This window comes from Hyaena hyaena, unplaced genomic scaffold (assembly GCF_003009895.1).
Source record: "Hyaena hyaena isolate Hyena2069 unplaced genomic scaffold, ASM300989v1 scaffold_82, whole genome shotgun sequence".
Taxonomy (NCBI): Eukaryota; Metazoa; Chordata; class Mammalia; order Carnivora; family Hyaenidae; genus Hyaena; species Hyaena hyaena.
This window is the reverse complement of record NW_024080713.1, coordinates 1934934-1958082: the sequence shown is the minus strand read 5'-3', so window position 1 is coordinate 1958082 and position 23149 is coordinate 1934934. Positions and strand designations below refer to the sequence as shown.

The 23149-nt window shown below is 42.5% G+C and overlaps 1 protein-coding gene across 1 annotated transcript in view; it reads right to left on the bottom strand.

The window, feature by feature from the left end:
- The window catches only part of TBXAS1 (thromboxane A synthase 1), a 157522-nt gene that overhangs the window by 127345 nt on the left and 7028 nt on the right, over positions 1 to 23149 (bottom strand). The window lies entirely within an intron of this gene.

The following is a 23149-nucleotide window of genomic DNA, read 5'->3' as shown; positions in this document are numbered from 1 at the left end:
ATGTGTTGAGTCAGGTTCTATAATGAGAGGTGGCTCATTAGAACAGATATGACTCTGGGACCCTAGTAAAATAATCCTGCCCTAATGCCAAGCACATCCCTATAAAGGTTTGACAAAGAGACAGTGTGCTTGCTGTCCCACTCACCTTTCCCCCACTGATTTGTAGTGCTACCTCTACCATACACCCTAGTACTAGAGGTGCCTGGGTCTATTTTGATCCATTTGTCTGGCTTATCGCAATACCTCACTATTTTAACTATTATAATTCTGTAATACTTTGTTGTTGTTGTTTTATTTTATTTTATTTTTACAAATAGTTTATTGTCAAGTTGGTTTCCATATAACACCCAGGGGATGAGCACTGGGTGTTATCTGTAATACTTTTTAATCTTTCTCATATTAGGTTTAGAATTAACTAGTCCAGTTCGATGAAATATTCTGTTGAGATTTTTTTTATTGGAATTGCATTAAATTTAAAAACTAGAGTACCAGCATTATTACAACATTGAGTATTCTCACTATGAATGTGTTATATCTCTCCATTGATTCTGTTCTCTTTGTCCTTAAGTAACTTTATAATTTTATGCACGAGAGTATCTTTTTGCCATTTACATGTGTTGGTTATTGATATTGCTCATGTATGGGAACACCATTTGTTTTTTTATGCTAATCTTCTAATGATTCTTCTAATTTTTTTTGTTACTTCTACTGATTACATGTGGGGTATCTGACTTCTTATGCTGACAATCGTATTTTATGCAAATAATATCAGTTTGTTCTATTTCTTTCTAATTAGTTTGTTTTACTTCATTTTCTTTCCTTATTACATTGGCTGATACCTCTAGTAAAATGTTTAAAAGAAGCAATAAAAGAGAGCATCCTTTTCATATTCCTGATTATGGGAATGTGTCTTATGTTTCAAACTCAAGTGTGAGATTTTGCTGCAGACTTTTTACAGATACCCTTTATTGGGTTAAGGACATTTCTTCTATTCCTAGTTTGCTTAAAGAAGTTTTTCTTAATTAGTCTTGCTACAGGCTTATATATTTTATTAATCTTTTCAAAGCACCAAGTTTTGCTTTTGTTGATCATTTCTAGTTTTTTGTTTGTTTTGTATTTCATTATTTGTTTAGGATTTTTTATTATGGTCTTTCTTCCATTTTCTTTTTCTTTGTTCTTTGTTTCTTTGGGTTTTACCTGTTTTAGTTTCTTAAGTTAATAATTTTAGCTCACTTATTTTCAGTATTTTAAAAAAATAAATTCATTTAAGGCTGTAAAGCCTCCTCTAAATGCTTCTTTACCTGCATCCCACACATTTTGAAATGTAGTGCTTTCATTGTCTGATAGTTACATTCTAATAGGGAACTTCTGAATATAAAATATGCTGTAAGATGTACACAAGCAAAACTCAGAGGGAGATATTTTAGAATTATAAGGCCTTCCTATTGTTTTTCAATCCTGCCCAGCCTTATCCATAAGATTTAGTAAGTAAAATTCCTTATAATTTGTTCCAGAAGACCAGAGAAGGGAACTGCTTAAAATCTTCACTCCTCTTGGGGAAAGGAAAATAAATACATAAGTATCTGACTGATACTTTCCCTAATAATGTAAAAACCATAAAAGCCTACTCATTGCAGTCATTAGCCTGACAACAGCTTTGTCACAACCTAAGAAAAGTGCATTTATACAGACATACAAAAGAGTTATACAGTCATTACTATTATTATAATTTATAATAATTTTTAATGTTTCCCATGCACCAGGCACTGCGCTAAGAACTTTTTATACATTGTTTTACATGAGCCTTCCAATAATTATATAAAGGTAGAAATCAATATTATTTTCCTATTACTGATTAGAAAGTTAAGTCATAAGGAGGCTAAGGAATGTACTTGAGGTGACAGTGCTGCTAAGCGATTGAGTCAGAATGGAAACCAGGTCTGCCACATTTCAAACAGGTGCTGGTATCCACTAACTCCAGTAACCTGTTCCTTTCCATCCTCTAGGCTAGGATGTTGTGGATAAGCCACCACATGAGAACACACAGCAAATATGCTGAGAACAAAGGCAGGTTTATTAGAAACCAAAAGTATAGTAATAACAGATACTAATTAACTGATGATCATGATGAGAGATATTTTGTCTATCTAAAAGCCTCACTTGTGTTTCTTACCCATCTCTTACTCAGAATTCTCAACTATTTCTTCTTTCAGTTGTATTGCTTTCTCCCGTTCTCCTGGATCATTCCTGTCTGCATATAAACATATTGCAAAGTCTTCCATCTTAAAGGAAAAAGGCAGCCCCCTTTGATTCCAGCCATCATCTTATTTTTCTTGCTTCCTTGAGAGTAACAGCCTTTGAAAGCATTATTTAGACTTGCTCTCTCCCCTTCTATACTCCTAGTCTCTTCTTCTCCTGTACCAACTATTTTTTATGTACCCCCACTATACTGGGATTGCCCTTGTCAAGGTCAATCATGATTCTGATCTTGTCAATCCAATGATTTCTTGCCAGTCTTTGTACTTGACCTCTCAGTAGCATTTGACACAGATCAACACTTGCTTCTTCCTGAAACACTTTCCTTCTCTTGCTCCCTGTCGGCACTCCTCGTACCTCAGAGGCTGCTCCCCAGTGTCTTTACTACCTCCTTTCCTTTTAATAGTCTCATCACTTTACATAGCATCTATACATCAATAATTCTACATTTCTGGGGTGCCTCAGTGACTCAGTTGGTTAAGCATCCAACTTCGGCTCAGGGCACGATCTCATGGTTTGTGGGTTTAAGCCCCATGTCCGGCTCTGTGCTGACAGCTCAGAGCCTGGAGCCTGCTTCAGATTCTGTGTCTCCCTCCCTCTCTCTGTCCCTCCCCTGCTGTGCTCTGTCTCTTCTCTCTCAAAAATATATAAGCATTTAAAAAAAATAACTTCCACATTTCTATCTCTAGTTCCATTTTCCATTCTCTCCACTGAACTCATCTTTATACAACTGCCAAATTGGATACACCCTTTTAGTGTCTATTAGGCATTTTAAACTGTACATATCTAAATCTGAGTTCGGTTTTCCCCGTAAATCGCATCTTCCCCAGTTTTCTCTATGTCATGACTGCAACCACAATCCACCCATTGCTCAAGCCGAAAACATTTGAGCCATAGTCAAGTGTGTAATTGTTTAATATATGACTACTCCTTTTAGTTGGAGGATTATACATCTCCACCCCATTTACATTAGGCTTGATTATGTGGCTTTTTTTTTTCCAACTGAGCATGAACAGGTACAACGTGTACCACATCCAAGCAAAAGTCAAGAGAGCAGCACATGGTGAACCATGTATTTTTCTCTCTGCCATGAGACCCCTAGTCTCCCAGGTGAGAGCTTTCCTGAAGCCTAGGTCCTGTAATAAAGATGATGAGGAGTAGAGCTGAAAGTGATCCATGCTGGACATTTAGTGTGAGCAAGAAATAAATATTTGTTGGTGTAAATCATTGAGATGGAAGGCAGTTGCTGTCCATGTGAAACTTACACGAAGGTGACTGATATTAGACCTATTTTATCCTTCTCTTTCATTTTTCATACTTTACAATCTATCAGGAAATCCTTCTAGTTCCATCTTCAAATTAGCTCCTTCTCCCTATCTGCCCACTTCTCTCCATCTCCATTGCTTCTACCCTGATACAAGCCTCATAGAAGGGCTATTTGCTAGTATCTAGCAAATGCATTTACCCTTTGACCCATCAAATTCACTTCTAGGAATTTGTTCTACCCACATATACAAGGGTATTCATTTCAGCATTTTTATAGCATCAAAAGACTGGAAACAACCTAGATGCCTGTCAGTTTGGGGATGTTTAAATAAATCACTCTGCATCCATTTAATAATACACTATGCAACAGAGATGGAAAGTCATTAAGATACAATATTACACATCGTCTGTGTTTAAATTTCCCCAAGTGTCTCATAATTGTTCTTTTTTAGTAGGTTTGTTGAATGAGGATCTAAATAAATTCTATATGTTGTAATTGGGTCAGGTGCCTCTTAAGTATCTTTAAATCTCTAAATTCCCCTCAACCTCCTCCCCCCCACCTACCTTTTCCCTGTTGCATTTTTTTTTAAATAAACAAAACAGGTTGTGTCTTGTAGAGCTTCCCATAGTCTGAATTTCAATAGTTGCATATTCCATGGTGTAGTTTAACATGTTCTTCAGTCCCAGTCTGGTAGTCTGGTCTAAACCATTGGTTCCTAAATTTGTCTGCACTGAGGAGCTTCAGAACATTCTCATGTTTGTGTCCCATTCCTCACCTGCCATGGTGACTTAATTATGTAGGGTGTGACTTGGGCTTTGGAATTTTAAAAAGATCCTCCAGTGATTGCAGTGTTCATAGCCTGATCCAGAGGCTTTTTCTGCAAGATTGCTCTATAAGAGATTGACGATGTCTCTTTCTCTCTTTATTATAATCTTAGGACCTATGAAGGCTGTCACCTAGATCCATTAATTCATTAGGAGCTGCAAAAGGGTGATATTCCTTCTGCATTGTTAGCTGGAATAATTCTGAATTTACCCTCGTATGCTGTGTTATCCTCGGGAACAGTTTATATAAGAAAAGTAGGATCAATGCTTGATTCTTTCCTTTTATTGTTAGTTTTCAAAATAATGGGTTGATTGTATAACATCTTATAGTAGTGACTCATGGTATTTTTGTGTCATTATAAATTCATGGATTTAAGTCTATTTGATATGTTTTAATCCACTGCAATGATTGTTTTATTCATCAAGTTGTCCCATCTTTGGTTTGTGGGACCACATATAAGTTTGCTCCTGAGTACTTTTGATAGAATGTCTTTCTTGCTTTCTTGCGTCTTGACAAGATGCTTCAGGTTCATCTTGTACATTTCTTGCCCCAGACCTAAATTAGCCACTTTCCCAAGAAACCGTGGTTCTGTTTAATGGGAAATGCTATCTAAGGATCATAACAAGAGAAAGATTTTTCATTGTACCTCTTGGTGATACTTCATGATAATATTTTGATACTTCAATCACATGGATACCTATGCAAAAACGTAAATAGATCTTGAAACTTTTTAATTGAACCCTCTGTAATGGGAATTATTTTAAATGTATAGTGACACCTTACAAAAAAGATCAATATGGTGAATACTATCAAAAAGTAAAGGGATTTTTTTTAATTAGGTTCACACCCAGCATGGAGCCCAACATGGGGCTTGAACTCAAGATCAAGACCTGAGGTGAGATCAAGAATCCAACACTTAACCGACTGAAACACCCAGGGACCCCAGGTGAAGGAATTTTTTAAAGTAAGCTTTCCCAACTGCATGAGTTTCCTATTGTCCTTATAACAAATAACCACAAACTTAATGGTTTAAAACAAAATAATGTGTTATCTTACAGTTCTGGAGATCAGCAGTCCAAAATCAATCTCACTAGTCTAAAGTTAAGATGTCAACAGAGCTGGTTCTTTCTGGAGGCTACAGGGGAGTATTGATTCTTTGTTTCCTTGGCTTATGGCCACATCACTCCAGTCTCTACTTTCAGTCACCACATTGACTTCTCTGATTCTGACTCCTCTGCATTCCTCTCAGAAGGGCCCTCATGATTACACTTAGGGCCCACCTATGTAATTCAGAACTCCCTCCCTATCTCAAGATCCTCAATCACATCCTCAGAGTCCCTTTTGCTGTATAAAGTGGCGTTCACAAATTCCAGGGATTAGGACATGGAAATCTTTGGGAGTCATTATTCAGCTACCACACCAACTTATATTTCTATAAATATAACGTATTTGTGTGTACATCCTGACTTTATTTTAGAGTGTGCTTGAAAAGGGGAAGTGTTTAGGTGGGGGCTGTAAGATCATCAGGGCTTCCTGTTTAGAGAACTGGATGGTGCAGCTGCTTGGGGGTGGGAGGAGGCAAGCCCAAGGCTCACATGACAACAAGCCTCTGTCTCAGGCACCAACCCCTGAACTAAGCTTTACTGGCCCTCCTGACTAAACAGCCAACAGGTAAGTATTTTAAAGAAAATACTACAGTTTTTTTAAACAAAGAAGATGCTATCCAGTTGATGGCTATTAGAGCACAGAGCTAACTTTTCCATTTTTATCCCAACTTTTGAGAGCAGGGGAGTCAGCTGAGGAAATAATTCTCAATCACTATAGAGATGTTAATCTTCTAAAAACTCAGTCATTTGTATAACATCTTTACAATTTCTGCCATGTCAGCAAATGTCCTATGCTATTACTCACTTACCAATTTCCTTTAAATAAACATAAGTGCATTTATTTTAAAAGGAAACGTTATGTCATGACCATAAATGAAAACTATTACCACTTCCATAAATAAGAAGTAATGGTAAAAATCCAACACGTTACCGTGGAAAGATTTTTAAGTCTGTGAACCCCACAAAAGTTCACACAGACGGTCTATAGGCCACTGCTGGGAAAACCTGGCTCTTGAAGATGGTCTACGTGGGCCCCATTTTCTAGTGTGCTCTGTCTAGTTTGCCCCAGCTTAGCTGACAGGCTAACACCACAGCCAGAAATGATGAAGGACCTTTCTCAGAGTGCATGTGGAGAATCAGAGCAAACGAATCTTATTGTCCTATATTTCCCTTTCTCAGTACTGAAGAGAGCTAGTCTGCTTTCGCCATTGGATTTATTCTAAACTGTGAGAGTAGTGTCCACTCCCAAAGAGGTGAGGTCCTAGCAGTGAAGTGCTTTGTCACTGTTAGGGCTAATGTTAACCGACATGTTACAAATGAAAAGTATCACTGGGTGGACACAGATTCACTGCGTGTCTCATGCCAGACGCAGTGCTGGGTGCTAGGGCTGCTGCAGGAATGTGGCACTTATAGCCTAGTGGACCAGACACTTTCAACGGCTAATGACAAGCAGTTAATTAAGCATTTACAGTATGATCTTTGCAGCGAAGAAACATCCCGTGCCAGCTGAAACATATGCTTTGTAGTTTGATAACTTAAGAGCACTTCTTCTGTCCAACTACTGGATGGAATTTGTCAAAGCTGAAAATGGATGGGGTGGGGGGAGGAGAAGGGGGGTGATGGGCATGGAGGAGGGCACTTGTGGGGATGAGCACTGGGTGTTATATGGAAACCAACTTGACAATAAACTATTTTAAAAAACATTGATTAAATATTTTTTTTTAAATGGCAAGCAGTCCTTATGGTTACTACTCCCCCTCAAAGCTAGTTTTCAAGCAACAGGGCCCTCCAAAGGGGACCGATCTCCTGAAAACCATTAAACTGAGGACAGAGAGGTCAGCACTGGCATGAATAACAGGAGCTGTGTCACTGTAGCGGGCGAAGGCATGGAAGAGACTGCTGCTTTGGAACAGGAGGCCAGGAAGAGAGAGCAAAGGGGTACACTGAGTGGGCCCTACTGTCTCAGGATGTCCAATGCCCATCCTGCCCCCGGAAAACCAACTAGTGGGGACTAATTGGCATCTCTGGGACGGAGGCAGGAAAGGGCGTGGAATCAGAGTTGGTGGTTCGGAAGGGAGAGGGGCTCGGTGAAGACGCCTCTGCGTCTGTTCCCCGAGTCTCCCCCACATCCCAGTTGGCCACAGACGGATTCTGAGAGCGGGCCTTGCCCTTCTGCGTCAGTGAGAATTCAGGAGAATGATGAGGTAGAACAGAGAAGCTTCACAAGGTGGAAACACGCACAACCTAGCTTTTTATTTTGAAAATAGAGAAAGGCAACTGAATTATGTCATAAAATCGGTTAAGTGATATTTATGAAACACTTCTGGATTTTTTTAAAGTGTTGGCTATTTGACTGAATTTAACTAGACTGAGCCCCCCACCACAGACACGTGAGAAAATACAGTGACAAATATAAATGCAGCATAAAATCTTCCCCTGAAGCCTCTGTTCTAGCCTGGAGAAGGAAAGAGAGACTAATGGCTTAATGCATTTAAGAAACACAACAGATGAACATAAGGGAAGGGAAGGAAAAATATGATAAAAACAGAGAGGGAGGCAAACCATAAGAGACTCTTAAATACAGAGAGAACAAACTGAGGGTTGATGGAGGGGAGGTGGGTGAGGGGATGGGCCCAGTGGGTGATGGGCATTAAGGAGGGCACTTTGGGGATGAGCACTGGATGTTATATGTAAGCGATAAATCACTAAATTCCACTGAAACCATTATTACACTATACATTAACTAACCTGAATTTAAATTGAAAAAAAATATATTCATAATAAATATTTTTAAATAAAATATATTTAAATTTATTATGATATATTAAATTTTATAAATTTTAAATGCAGGTCTGTGTATTTCACATACAAGTTTATGTTTATCTTTTTGAAAATGAAATGCCTCTGGTAGCTGGGCCTTGAATTCCTCATGTGTCCAGGGACCGGAAGCCCAGATGTGGCATCCTATAAAAGCCCCTGCCTCATCTTCCTTCCCCCTAGAAGCTGGAGAAAATGGCTCTTGAGAGGAAAAACGCAAGCCTCCAAATTTCTTACAAACTCCTGTCAAAGAATTCTGCTTCTATGAACTCACCTCTTCTCAGTTCCCCCGCCACTGATTCTGCAGCCCTGCCTCTAAGAATGAGGTTCTCAGTAGAGAGAACACAGGCAGCTCCTAGATCTACAGGCATAAGTCACCCACAATGTATTTTTGAAGTGGCAGAAAAAGAACTAGGTTGTCCCAGCTCAGCGGGAGCATCACGGTGAGACGATTTAAAAGACTCTTGCTCCTCCCAGACAGGTAAGGGTCCAGGCCAGAGCCGAGGGTTCATTTCTATCTCTCCATCTGCCAATTAGTAGACTGGGCCTCACTGATAATTGTGCTCTCAATGTAATGGCTTGTTTAAGTAATTGATGATGTTTGTCCTCACTAGGGAATCTTAGCACATCAAAAGATGTTGAGAAAGCCAAAATTCACCTAGAGTCTGAATTAATCACTTTGTCAAGCACAACAAAGGCTGTCTTGCTTTGCTAATAATCCCAAATGAGGTAGCAACCCTCAGTTAAATAAGGAAACTGTGGTGTCTTTAATTAATATTTCAAAGGGCTCAGACTGGCTTTTTTTACTCTATTTTTATGAGAATGCAGCGAAATGCATGCAGAGCAGGAAGAGCAAGGCCTGACTGGCTTCGTAGAAAAGGATCTGGGGGCTTTTGTTAACCACAGGGTCAGTGTGTATGGCTGAGCCTGGGCCAGAGGAAGTTAGTCCCAGCATCTGCCTGCAACTGCTGCCCGTGGCCTCAGCACTTCCCCTTGCCCGGGTTTGGCTTCTGGAGTGCCCCTGAACACCTCCCTTTACCCCCCAGGTCAGCTGCTTCAGCCTTTCTGGGCTCGCCTCAGGACACCACTGCCCTTCAGCCTACTCTCTGGGCAACTTTCTGACCTCAAATCAGCTCTCTTCACCTGACAACTCAAGCCTCCCCAGCCTCCCCATAGCTCTCACTGCCCTTTGCCTCCCTTCCCCCTCCCCCTACCTCCCAGACCCCCAGGTCTGCCCAGGCCCAGCCCTGGCTGCAGCCCTGACTTGAGATCATGCAGGACATGTCAGAGCCCCAGCCAGGGTCCTGCGGGCCCAGGATGGAAGGCTGAACACATTGCTGTGTTGGCCTGATCCCAGCTGCATGGCCATTTTTAAAAGAACATTGAAATCCCCAAGGCCACTTGTTAGCCAATGAGTAGGATGAGGGGATGGGCTCTGGCAGCCACCCAGTTCAGTTCAGTGATCCTTACCGATTGTGGATACCATACCAGGGGTGAGTAAGACATATCCCAGCCCCCAGAGAGCATATCTTATGGAAAACAAATGGGGGGGGGATCGGATTTCCCTTGGGCTTGGGTAAACCCCGATAACTAAATGCCTTCTAGGTCCTTCTTATCTTACCTACTAACTCCTCAGTTATAAACCTCAGTGTCATCTTTGACTCTTTCCATCAATCTTCATCTGCTACCAAACCTCACATACTGTCAGTTCTGTTTTCAAAGCATCTCAAATGTGTTCTCCTTTCTTCTAATTGGCACCACCCTATTTCAGCCATCATTGTCTCCCTTGGGACTCTTCCTTAGTGTCCTGAACTGGCCTCCCAGCCTCAGGTTTCTCTCTTCATCCAACAATCTGCTGTCTACACCAGTGCCAGAAGAATCTTGCTAATGTGCAAATCTGACCATGTTGTGGCCCAGTTCAGAATTCTCTGTTGGCTTCCTGTCACCAAATACTAAACTCCTTTATTTGGCACATAGGGCCTTGGATGATCTGTCCCTGGCCTGACTCTTCAGCGTCATTCCCAATGGGCCCTTTCCCCGCCTGTAGACTCCAGCAATCTTGCATGACTCGGACATTTCTAGTTATGCCAGCTTGGTTTTATCCTTCCAGGCTTTTACCCATGCTCTTCCCCAAGGCTAGGACTAAGGTGAGGCAAGTGAGGCATCTAGGGTGCAACATTTTTTTTTTTTTTTTTACAAATAGTTTATTGTCAAATTAGTTTCCACATAACACCCAGTGCTCATCCCCACAAGTGCCCTACTCCATGCCCATCCCCCCCCCCCACATCCATCAGTCCTCAGTTTTTGTCAGCATTCTAGGGTGCAACATTTAAGGAGACGCTCACTTTCGGAGATGTGCAAACACCAACCCTGCTCTTGCATGATCCTGAGAGTGAGTGCCTCCTTAAATCTTGTGTTCTAGGTACCTGCTTTCCTCACCCTGGTCCCAGCACACTCTTCTCTCCCTATTGTGTCTGCCCTCTTTCTCTACCTGGAAAGTCCTAATCATTCTTCAGGGTTCAGCTAGAGGGCTACCTCCTCCAGGAGCCCACACAGAATAGAGACGTTCCCCTTGGCCACCAGCTCCCTAATGTGGAAGGATTGCAAATGAAGAACAGGAAAGCTCAGTATATTGTTTGTGGGAATATAATCCTGTCTAAGTTCTTTATTTACTGTACCTGGTTCTGTTTCCATCATGTGGACTTAGTCATCTATAGTTAATCCCTTTGTTTTTATGAAGTCCTTAAAGAACCCTTGAGATGTTGTTGTAAAAAGGAGACGTCTGCCTTGAGTGAACCCTAACAGACAATTAAATTAGAGCCCAGAGAGGGCAGAGGGGGCTACTCTTGTTTCTGTGTCCTGCATAGTAATAGCTAACAATTACGGAATGTTTCCCACGGGCCAGGAGCTGTTCTAAGTGTTTCACATATGTTAACTCATTTATTCCTCTCCACACCCTGTGCAAGACGTACTACTTGGGTCATCTTCATTTTTCAGATAGGAAAACTGAGGCTCAGAGAGATTAAGTACCTCATCCAGGGTCACACAGCCAGTAAGCAGCTGAGCTGTCTTGTTCTGCTTCTGGAGTGTGTGCTTAGCTGGCAGCCTCTATGGTCTCTCATTTTACATTTGCAGAGCAGCAGACTGCCTGGAACCCAACCTGTCTGCAAGACAGGAGATGCAGAAAGCCCTGCCCTGCTCACTTCTGTGGGTTAAGGACTCTGAGACCCCTGCAAAAAGGCAGATGCCCCTGGGATCAAATCAGTTCAGCCACTGAGTCAGCAAGGCCACAGACTTGAAATAAGGACAGGTAAATTTAAAGTGAAGACCAGCCTGTGCAGACTGGAGGCCAGCTGACTTTCGATATGTCTAAGTACCCAAGGTTGATACACAGGCACTTTGGGTATTGGTATACAGAATGATTCTGTTCTTTTGTATTTTGCCTAGTAAGTGTTCAAAAAATATTTGCGAATTGGATGTGATACTATGTCTTCATAAACCCAGCCAATATTCCCATCTTTCTATTGCATTGTGACCTGGTCCAATAGCCTAAAACAGGCCAGGGAAACTCAGTTCTGTCTCCCAGCTTAGCAAATGGCTTAAAATGCTTAGACAGTCGAAATAATAAAAGGATATTGTGAGTGTTTCAAAAATATTTAGAATCTCATTGCATCTTGTTTGTTACTGTAATCCCCAAATCTTTGCACTGACCTCACTCTTAGCAAGTTGACTCTTTGGCATTTGCTCATCTCCTAGCCACAATGATCAAGCGTAGGTCCAACTGGAAATCGCATGAAAAAAAAGTCAGAAGGCAATAACTCCAGGCTAAGATCACCAAGAATCTCCATGCCCTTTGCTCATCAGCTCTTAACCCTCCAAGCCCTGGTTCAGATGTGCAGACCTATAGAATCAGCCTGACCTTCACCATCTGGGGAGCTGGCTGCCACATCACCCATGCCACAGTGTGAATAAATTTAGTTAAAGTACATCCATCTTCCGAAGTTTCACCTTGGGTTTTTCAAGCCAGTTGCTGAGCCTTATAAAATCTGTAAGTGTCCCCTCCTATGATGAGGTATTGAAACAAGATTCGGTTGTTCCATTGTTCATTCCATAAAGATGTATTTAGCAAGCACCATGCCAGACACCATCGTACTGGACCAAGAGAATACATAGGACCTTCTTGGCTTTTACTGAAGAGTAAGATCCTACAGCTAAGGAGGGTGAAAATGGATGGACAACCTTCAGAAAGCACATGGCCAATGATCGCTAACATTTCCTCAGCACTTGCTATGGGTCAGGCTTCATAACAAACACTTTGTAAACATTGTGCCCTTTCATTTCCACCCATATTCTTGTTATGTCTGCTCTGTAGATGGGGAAACTGAGACTTAGAGGCTGGCCCCAGGGGTGCAACTCATGCTTGGTCTGACTGATGGAAGGGCCTGAGCCTCCAGCCAGGCCTCTGATGGGTCTGCTCTGGTCCAACAAGGCTAATAAGACAAAGGAAACTACAAGAGTCCCCTAGGAACAAAGGAAAAGAGAAGCAGCACAAACTGAGGGTTTATACCCATAGAAATGTATTCTCTTGCACTTCTGGAGTCCAGAGTCTAAAATCATGTCGGCAGGGCCATGTTCTCTGAGACTCTAGGAAAGGATCTTCCCTTGCTCTTCTTAGCTTCTGGAATTCCTGGCAGTCCTCAGAGTTCCTGGCTTGCAGCCACTCTCTCCAACTCTGCTTTCATTGTCACATGGCTTCCTCCCTGTATGTCTGAGTCTTCATATCATCTTCGCTCTGCCTGTGTTTGCATCCAGTTCCCTCTTCTTATAAGCACATCAGTAATGGATTAGGGCCCCCTCAAACCCACTGTGACCTCATCTGAACTTCAGTGCATCTGCAAAGACCCCGTTTCCAACTAAGGCCACATGCTAAGGTCTCAAGTAGACATGAATTTTGGGGGGGACGCTACTCAACCCAGTGCAAAGACCATCAGAGCTGCCAGCAGACCTGGAAGAAGCCTAAAGAGAGTAACCCGTATGTGTATATTGGTGGGAGGGGTGTTCCTGGCCATTCTGGGACAGAAAAGATGATATAGAAAGAACCTGACCCTAATGAAAGAAAATAGTAATTCAAAAACTTTTTTTCCCTAGCTTATTCTGAATGCCATGCTTTGTTTTTCACCTACTGGGGTGTGGGGGCTCTGTTGGTATTCATCATTGCATTAACTCATCTATATTTAGTTGTTTTTCCCAGCACACCCATTTTATAGGGAAAAAGGAAATGAAAGTTTGTGGCTGATTATGGATTGCAAGAGCACCCTCTATTCACATTTGCCAGCAACTTCATAGAGGACAGTGTACACAGTATATGACAGGGAGGAGCATGGAAGTGAGTTAAAAGCCTCTTTTTATCTTTGAAAACCCAAGTGAAATTCACCCTGTGTAGCAGGCTTTGCAATACTGGGATACGCCCTTTCTTCTTATATCCACCCGCCAGCATCAAGAAGTAGTTTTTGGAAAGGCAAGAGATAATCCTAAAGCATATATATTTTTTAATAACACAGTAGGCCTTAGCACCCATGAGAATATTTGAAACAATTCTAGAACTATTTATGTTTTCAGCCGTAGCCATTTCTTGGCATAACAGCATCCATAAATTCACTGCCCAGCATAGAACAATACATTTTCCTAAACAACACAGCCCCCAATCTGCAAGGGTGTCCCCTGGTTATAATATATTTCAGGATAGGATGGACACACTAGATTTTCCATATTTAGGCTTCTTCAGGTCTCTGGACGTCACCAGTGCCTCCCTTCCATCTTGCTTTTCCAGACTGGAATTGGGCCCTCAATGTGTCACCTACTCCCTCCCTCCCTTATCCCCTGGATCAATATTTGCTCTTCTCAGCGTATGCTCCAGCTTGGTCTTCAGCCCACCCCTGACCTCCATTATCTCTTCACCTAGAAATTCTTGGTCACATTCCCAGGCTCAGTTCAGATCCAACCTGAGACCCTACCCTGAGCTTGTGACCCAATGGTAATATTCTTGGTGCTAGGTCATCAGCCCACAGCCGAGACCAGCCTCAACCCGCCATGTCAGTGTCTCAACTGGCAGAGTCCTCATTGATGTCCATTCCTTTTCTTTTTTTTAGAAATCATTGTTTTCACTTACAATAAAAACCCAAGTGTCCAATAGCTTTAAGTTTTATTTGTGTGTTCCTCTTTTGTTTTTATTTTTTCTTGTTACTCATGGCCTCTTTCTGCTTCGCCAATGATTAGGACCCAGATGTGAAATCTTGGAGCATATGGTAGATTGAATCATTGCTTCCAGTTTTTCATGCCCTCCTTGTTTCAAAATTCTATATCATTATCCTTTATTTGATGACTTTTAAGTACCTCCCTCCATAGTGGGTGGAGTCTTCTTCCTCCTCATTAACACTAGGCTTGGGCATGTCATTTGCCTTATCCAAAGGAATATGGGCAGAAGTAACATTAAACCACTTCCAGGCTGAGGCCTCAAGAGACATTATTTCCTCTGACATCTTTTGCATTCCTGTCATCTGTCAGGCGTAGAGCTTTTCCCCAAGTGTCCTCTTCATCCGGGGCCCCATTACAAACACGGATGAGGCAGATCTGAACCCCACCCACAGCCTAGAACAGAACCACCCCAGATACCCCAGACTGTGAGAAAAATAAATGATATTGTTTGCCAATGAGTTTAGAGGGGTTTGTCATACGGCACTGAAGCAATGGCTAATACAGGTCAATTCACTTGACTTCTCTACACGTTCATTTCCTCAACTGTAAAATGAAGCCATTGGATTATAATCAAGGTGCTTGACCTTTTTTCTACCCCTGCACTGCTGAGGTCTCTGGAATATACCCAACAGTAACAGAGACAAAACATATCAGAGTAAAATATTACAAATCACTAGAAAAAGATAAGGATGGGGAAATGTGAATTCCTTTTAGGAGTGGCCATGGAGAGAGTCATTTCAGTGGTGCTGAAGAGCAAATGGGAGGTGAGAATATGAGCAACTGTGGGATCCTCTTTCTAGTCTCTTGGCTGGAAAGAGAAGGATGAGTGGAATGGTAGCTGAGTGGAACACACAAAAAAGAGGTGGTTAATTGATGGGCTGGTTGGCTGGCTGGTTTACTTGGATGTACTAAGACAAGAAGGATTTGATTCTTCAGAGAAACATTCATAATGTCATAACTAAGGGATAACAAAGGTAAGGGCTTACACAGGAGTGTGCAGGAAACAAAAGGTCTGGTCTACAAGAGAGAGTGGAGGAAGACATACCAGGATTTATGTACTGATTTGATATGCATCATTGACGCTTCCAGTTCTCAAACTCATGGGTGAGGCAAGTGTCAACCAATGGAGAACTGACACACTGCTGAAGTGCCTGGGAGTCATTTTCTTTCCTAAATGGGTGCCATAGTCACCTTTGCACTGTGATTTTTGTTTAGCAATCCTTCCCTTATAAATAGTGCAGAGATGAGCTTCACCTACACACAGCCCAGGCTAGGGTGAATTATAGAGACATAATCTTTTATTAAGATCCAGAGCTCAGGTGCCTGGATGGCTCAGTCGGTTAAGTGTCTGACTCTTGGTTTCCACTCAGGTAATGATCTCACATTCATGAGTTGTGAGATCAGGCTCTGTGCTGACAGTGTAGAGCCTGCTTGGGATTCTCTTTCTCTCCTTTTCTCTCTGCCCTCCCCTGCTTATACTCTATCTCTCAAAATAAGTAAATAAAGTTAAATAAATCCAGAGTTCAATGATATTTTGTTTTATAACAAATGAGAGTGGTAGCTGGTGGTGGTGGTATGCAGCTAGAAACAAATGGAAATTCTCTATGATAATATTCATAGCAGCAAAGAGCTGCTAGCATGTATTTGGTGTCTATATATGCCAGACCCATGCCATATAATTTTATATATATATATATATATATGTATATATATATATATCGTAGATCTATCTATCTATATATATACATATATATATATATCAGTTTGGTTTGGCTTAACAAAAAATTGAGTGCCTGTTATGCATAGAAATGTATTGAGTGGCCCAGGCACAATGCTGAGCACTTGAGGTGAGAGCTGTGTAAGACCCAGTTGTGCCTCTGGGAGCTCACCTTATTTAAGTGGAAAGTGAGAGGGGACCAGGTGCAGTGGGACCAGGAGCACAGGGAATGCAGAGCCTCTCACTTGAATGAAGGAGGGAAGGACACCCCAGTAGAGAGAAAGAAATGGATGGTAAACAGCATGGTGTGTGGAAGGAAGTGTGAACACCAAAGAGAACAGTGCCAGGTGAGAAGCAATGGCAGATGAACTTGCAGAGGGGGAAGTAACCAGGTCAGAGAGAGCCTGGGGGGGGGGGGAGGTGCCAGGCCAGGGAGACTTCATTCCCTGTGCAGGAAGGGCCGTGGAAGGGTTTTATGCATGACAGTGGTGAGTTCCTGTGGTATTATTCTGGCTGCAGAGTTTCAGACAGATTCAAGGGACACAGGCAGAAGGCAACAAAACAAATTAGGAGGCTATTTCCAGCCAAGGGATTCTCTTGAAATCCTGGACTAAACGGTGCCTGGGTGGCTCAGTAGGTTGAGCATCTGACCCTTGATTTTGGCTCAGGTCATGATCCCAGGGTTGTGAGATCAAGCCCTGCATTGGGCTCTGCAGTGAGCATGGAGCCTGCTTAAGATCCTCTCTCTCTCGGGGCACCTGAGTGGCTCAGTTGGCTAAGTGTCCAGCTTCAGCTCAGGTCATGATCTCCTGGTTTGTGAGTTCGAGCCCCACGTCGGGTTCTGTGCTGACATCTCAGAGGCTGAAGCCTGCTTCAAGTTCTGTGTCTCCCTCTCTCTTGCCCCTCCCCCACTCACACTCTGTCTCTCTGTCTCTGTCTCTCTCTCTCTCTCAAAAAGGAAGGGAGGGAGGGAAGGAGAGAGTGGGAGAGGGAGTCCTGGACTATGGTGGTAGAAGAGCAGAGAGAAGAAAGAGCGATTCAAGGACCACTTAAGAAACCAGCCTGGCAAGAATGTGGATTGACTGGCAGGTAGGGGTGAGTGGGAGACGGCCAAGGTGGCCATTTGGAAAGGTGCCATATGTTGAGAGGCAGGGACTGCCAGCCCTCTCTTATTAATGAGGAAACTAGCGAGGATGGAATGACTTGCCCAAGGTCATCTGAAAGAAAAAGTGTGTCTGTCCTAAAGTATAAAGGCCTAGCTGGGGGTGCCTGGATGGCTCAGTCAGTTAAGCGTCCTACTTTGGCTCAGGTCATGATCTCATGGTTTGTGGGTTCAAGCCCCACGTCAGGCTCTATGCTGACAGCTAGCTCAGAGCCTGGAGCCTGTCTTCAGATTCTGTATCTCCCTCTCTCTCTGACCCTCCCCTGCTCACACTGTCTCTATCTCTCTCTCAAAAATAAATAAAACATTTTTTTAAAAATTTTTAATAAAAAAATAAAATAAAGGCCTAGCTGATTTCCACAGTGCTATAATTCTCCTGAGAACTTCCCAATTACCTTCCTTCACCATCTCTCTTATCATGAGATGATGCTACCAATTGTGGCCACTCTGTGTTTACAAATAGAGTCCAAACCCTTAAATGTATAAGTGACTGTGCTTTACAATGTTTATGGCCTAAAGTTCCCAGATACCTATTGACCTGCCAAGGTAGGAAGGAGGTACATGAGATATTTTCCATCTTTCAAAGGGCCTAATGTAAATCATGCATTTATTGACCATAAGATTGTGCAGGTTACCTACAATATCAAGTTTCTTTGCCTTGGAGTGGAATGATAACTTGGTACACTAATGCTGGTTATCTCATTGATCAGCTGTTCTCATTGGCAGAGCTTCTATCATCGTCTTTGACTGATTAAAATGGGAAAATCAATCATTACTTAAATATGCATTGTTATCTAGACAATGGGACCTATAGGGAAAAATGTAAACAGAGGATGGAGAAAAGTTTAGATAGCACTACTTTAAGCTGTGGGGTTAGTTTTCAGTAGTACAGGGAAAGTGGAAGTGTTTGTCCTTTGATGCCTCTCTGCTGGGGGCTAGATGACTCCTATCCCTCCGCATATTGTCAGGGTACCCCGGTCACACCCCGAGAACTCTATGATCCCCCATATGCCACATCTAGATGGCTACATCCTGCAATCTGTCCCTTCCCTTCCTTTTGTCTCAGAGGATCCTGCTCTTCAATTCCTAATGTGGCAATGACTTTATCTATCTGAATTCATGAGAATGTTATCCACTGCACATCAATGAGGTAGAACCAGCACTCAGCCTTGAAAACCTTCAGCATTCAAGGAGTGTGTGAACTAAGAAGTCATTTATTTACTCTTTCAGTGAGCCCTGTGTAAGGCATTCTGCTCAATAATGGGAACACGGGCCACTAGTGTGCAAGCAAGTCAGAGGGAGATTGATCCTGCCTTCCCCTGTGCTCACACATGTGAAACAGTAACCATTTGGAAGCAGCGTCACCATCTCAGTTACCTGAGGCACGGTGACGATCATTAACATTGACAGAGCACCAACTGTGCACAAGGCACTCACTGGCTTAAGATTCAGCCCTGCCCTTGGGGGCTTAGAGTCAGGCCAGGAAGACAGGACCTGTGCATACACAGGAAGATAATAAAGTGAATGCCAAGATGGCTATAGAGACCAAGGGTGCTACAGGAGTTCAGGGTGGGGGCAGGGCTCCAGAGGGCTGGCCTAGTTAAGGTGACCTTCAAGAAGAGTGACATTTGGCAAGATTTTGGAGGACGGCTGGGATTTAAACAGAGAGAGGAGGGCATTCAGACGACAGGGACTGTGAGGAGTGAGCAAGAGTAGGGAGAAGAACAGGCACATTGTGTGCAGACAGGAGGGAAGTGCGGGGGAGGATTTTAGGGCACCTTTGAGCTGAAATGTGGAGGCAGAGGCCAGTTTGGGTGCAGAGTGCTGGCTCTCCCCAGGGGGTCTACGCATAGTGCTTGGAAAATGGGGTTTCAGTTGAAGCCACTATTCAGTTGAGAGCAGAGATTGGCTCTGCTTTCAGGCCATCTCTGACACCGTCTTTCCAGATACCTTTGAGCAAAGAAAGGGCCATCCTCTCTCTGGGACCTTGTTCAGGAACTGCCATCTGCTGAGATGAAACCCAAGACACCCCTTTGCAAGGACATATGGAGATTGAGGATGGCCCTGCAGTGTGGCCCAGTGCCAGACTCTGCCAGGAGACCAATGAGAACCGAGGACTCTGGGACCTACCAGTCAGCCAACACCCCACCCCTGCCCATCCCAAGGAAGTTGTGAAACATCACATATTTCTGACAAACCAGGAAAAAGGTGGCTCCTAATCATTGAAGCACCAATGCACAGCAGCATGAACAACTATCCCCTGTCCTTTCTCTACCCAAAGTTCCGTCCTCATGTTCAGATATATATGTTTTATATATATATAAGTCCCTGTGACACTGCTAAGGTTCCCAAAGACAGGGCACTTACCCTCAATGGCAAATGGCAGCCTAGGAAGATGGTTGTTATTATGGTATTCAGGAATACAGGGAAGGGTTCATTCAATAGCTCTATTTCTGGAAGAGCCACTGTCCTCCCAGGGAAAGCAGTCCCAAGCGTATACTCATGCACTTCATTAAAGCACCAACATAAATCTGCTGATTTGCTTTGTTTATAGAATGAATGAGATCCTTCTTTCATCTCTCCCCAAAGAGTAGATGCTACCAGAAGCCTGAATTCCTTACACGATAAGAGAAAGTTTGACCACAAGTATTAAGATCATTGCTGTTGTTTTCTTTAAAACAAAACAGACCAAAAAGCGAGCAACAATGCCTATGCGCCAGGAGTGTGGCCGCTTAAATAGAATCCCCAGGCTTCCTGGTTCATAAATCTCTTGAGTAAACAAGAAGCCTTATTGTTTCATAATCACATTTAATTTTGAGTTGAAAAGAACATGACCCAGTCTAATCACCTATTTGCCAAAATTGGGACTGTTTTAAAAAAAATATCAATCCATTCTCAACAAAAATGGGGACTGGTTGCCGTGAGACTTGTCAAAAGACTGAATCTAGACACCAAGGACCATTCCTAAAGGAAAGTGCTAAGAAAGCCTTTTCTGATAGTGGCATCTCTGCAGCAAAGGTTTAGCCTATCAGGAAAATGCTTTTGAAGGTCATAAAATTCATTTGGCTGTATAAGTTCTGGTGTGTATGCTAAAATAATCAGTCACGTTACTTTATAGTCACGCCTCGTACTCTCGTTCTGGAAAATCAATAAAGTGAGGGGAAGGCTAGGGATATTGTGTATAACTATGTAAAGGAGAGAAAACAAAAAAAAAAAATAATAGTCTGTGGAAATGGTCCTTGAGGAAGTACAGACCTAGTTTTCCTAAGCAGGTTCAATTTTATCTCCAAGCTCATCACTGAGTTATTAAACCAAAGTTCCCACCATAGCCTAAATAAAAGTACAAAAAATAAAAAAAGGAGATAGCATGTATCCTTCTCTTGATGCTCTGGGGCACTGGAAATTATCCATGACCTTTAATATGTATTTCTAAAACGTGTCCATTATTCACACCCTTAAGGTTTTGTTCTATAAAACGTTACAAACCCTGATGTTGTGACCTTTCCTCACCTGAAATTTTCCCCCGCCTCTCCTCTGCCACGTCAATTCTTCCTTATGTTTCCAGACCCAGCCCAAGATCCTTCTGCTTCTCAAAGCCACCTCTGAGAGGCTGGGGACCCAGGAAGTCTGAGGAGCAAGGGCTGGAAGGCAGGAAGAGTGTCCTGCATGAAGCCATAATGAGGCCCCGCAAAGCTGCTTTGTGAGAGTGTTTCCAGGCTCTGGGGACACTCTCTCCTCACCATCGAAACTGCTGCTGAGGATGAGTGGGGTGTCCAGGCAGAAGAGGGAGCAGTCACTCATGGGTCACCTGTGTTTCTTCTGGCTTGTCACCAGCGGTAGCTAGGGTCTGTGCAGACCTTCCCATACACTGAATCTAGATGCAGAAAGCACTCAGTGGTCCTCTGTGCCAAGTGCCCACGCCACGTGGGAAGTGCTTTGGCAGCCTTCCTGGTGGATGTTGAAGGATGCTCACCACCTCCCAAGGCAGTGTTCCTGCCATGGCCAAACAGCTGTGATTACTCGTTTACTTTGATGTTGAACTGGAGCCAGCCTGCACGTTGGCCCTCTTTTGCCCTCCAGACTCCAGACCCTCTATGCTCTGAAGTAAACATCGTCAACCTTGGTGCCCCAGAGCTTGCAAAAGGATAGTTTTCATGTTTTATTCCTCTGTTCAGCAGCCCCTCCATTTTTACCAGGCTACACAGCTGCCTGATCACCTACACATCCAACCACTCTTTTCAAGGAAATATCTCAGCTGGTGGAAATTGACCTTCTCTCTGTGACCCTATACAGCATTTCTTTTTTGTTGTTGTTCGCTTGGGTTTTAAAAAAATTATGTATTTATTTAGAGAATGTGAGAGGGGAAGCGGCAGAGAGAGTAGAAGAGAGACCAAGCAGGCTCCACGCTCAGCACAGGGCCCGACATGGAGTTCAATCTCATGAACCATGAGAATCATAACCTGAGCAGAAGTCAAGAGTTGGAGGCTTAACTGACTGAGCCACCCAGGTACCCCCACAGCATTTCTTAATCAAACAAGTTTAGGAAAAACTGGGTGAAATGAAGTTAAACAGATGCCTTTACCGCAGAACCTCTTGGGGACTTTGATGTACTATGATTCTCCAAGAAGGCTTACCTTATACTTAATTTCACAAATTTTGTTAGGAACAGAACTTCGGAAAATGGTAGCCAAACTGAGCTTCAAACACCCACATTCTGCAGCTAGACATCCCTCTCTCTACCTCTGATTATACCAGAGAACACCTACATGGCTTCCTGACTCTGACAAATTCAAGATTTCTCACCTGGGCTCCATATTCCAGCTTAGTGGTGTTTGCTTTTTATATTATTTTTGTAACTTGTTGAGGTATGATTGACAAAGGAAAATTGTTTATATTTAATGTATACATCTTAGTGCTTGATACCAGCATACCTTGTATAATGATTACCACAATTAAGCTAACATATCCATCACCTCACATAGTTACCATTTGTGTGTGTGTGTGTGTGTGTGTGTGTGTGTTAAGAAAACTTAAGATTACTACCTTAGCAAACTTCACGTATTCTACATTATTACTAACTATTGCTACCAGGCTGTATATTAGAGCCCTAGAACTTATTTGTCTCATAACTGAAAGTTTATACCCTTTGACCAATGTCTCCCCTACCTTCCAGCCCCTGGCAACCACAATTCTACTCTCTACTTTCATGAGCAGACATTTTAGATTCCACATATATGTGTGATCATATTATATTTGTCTTTATGTGTCTGGCTTATTTCATGTAGCATAATCTCCTCCATGTCCCTTCATGTTGTCACAAATGGCAGGTCTCCTTTTTTAAAGTTCAAAATAATATGCCATTGTATATATGGACGACATTTTATCCATTTGTGGGTCGATAACATTTAAGTTGTTTCCATGTCTTAGCTATTGATGAATAATGCTGCAACAAACATGGGAGTGCAGATATCCCTTCAAGATGCTGATTTCATTTCCTTTGGATATATACTCAGGAGTAGGAGTGGTGGATCATGTGGTAGCTCTATTTTTAATTTTTTGAGAAACCTCTCAACTGTTTTCACATAGTGGCTGCACCAATTTATGTTCCCACCAACAGTACACAAGGCTTCTCTTTCCTCTGCATCCTGACCAACTCTTATTATCTCTTGTCTTCTTGATGATCATCATTCTTTTTTTTTTAAATAAATATTTTTATTTATTTCTAAGAAAGAGAGAGAGAGAGA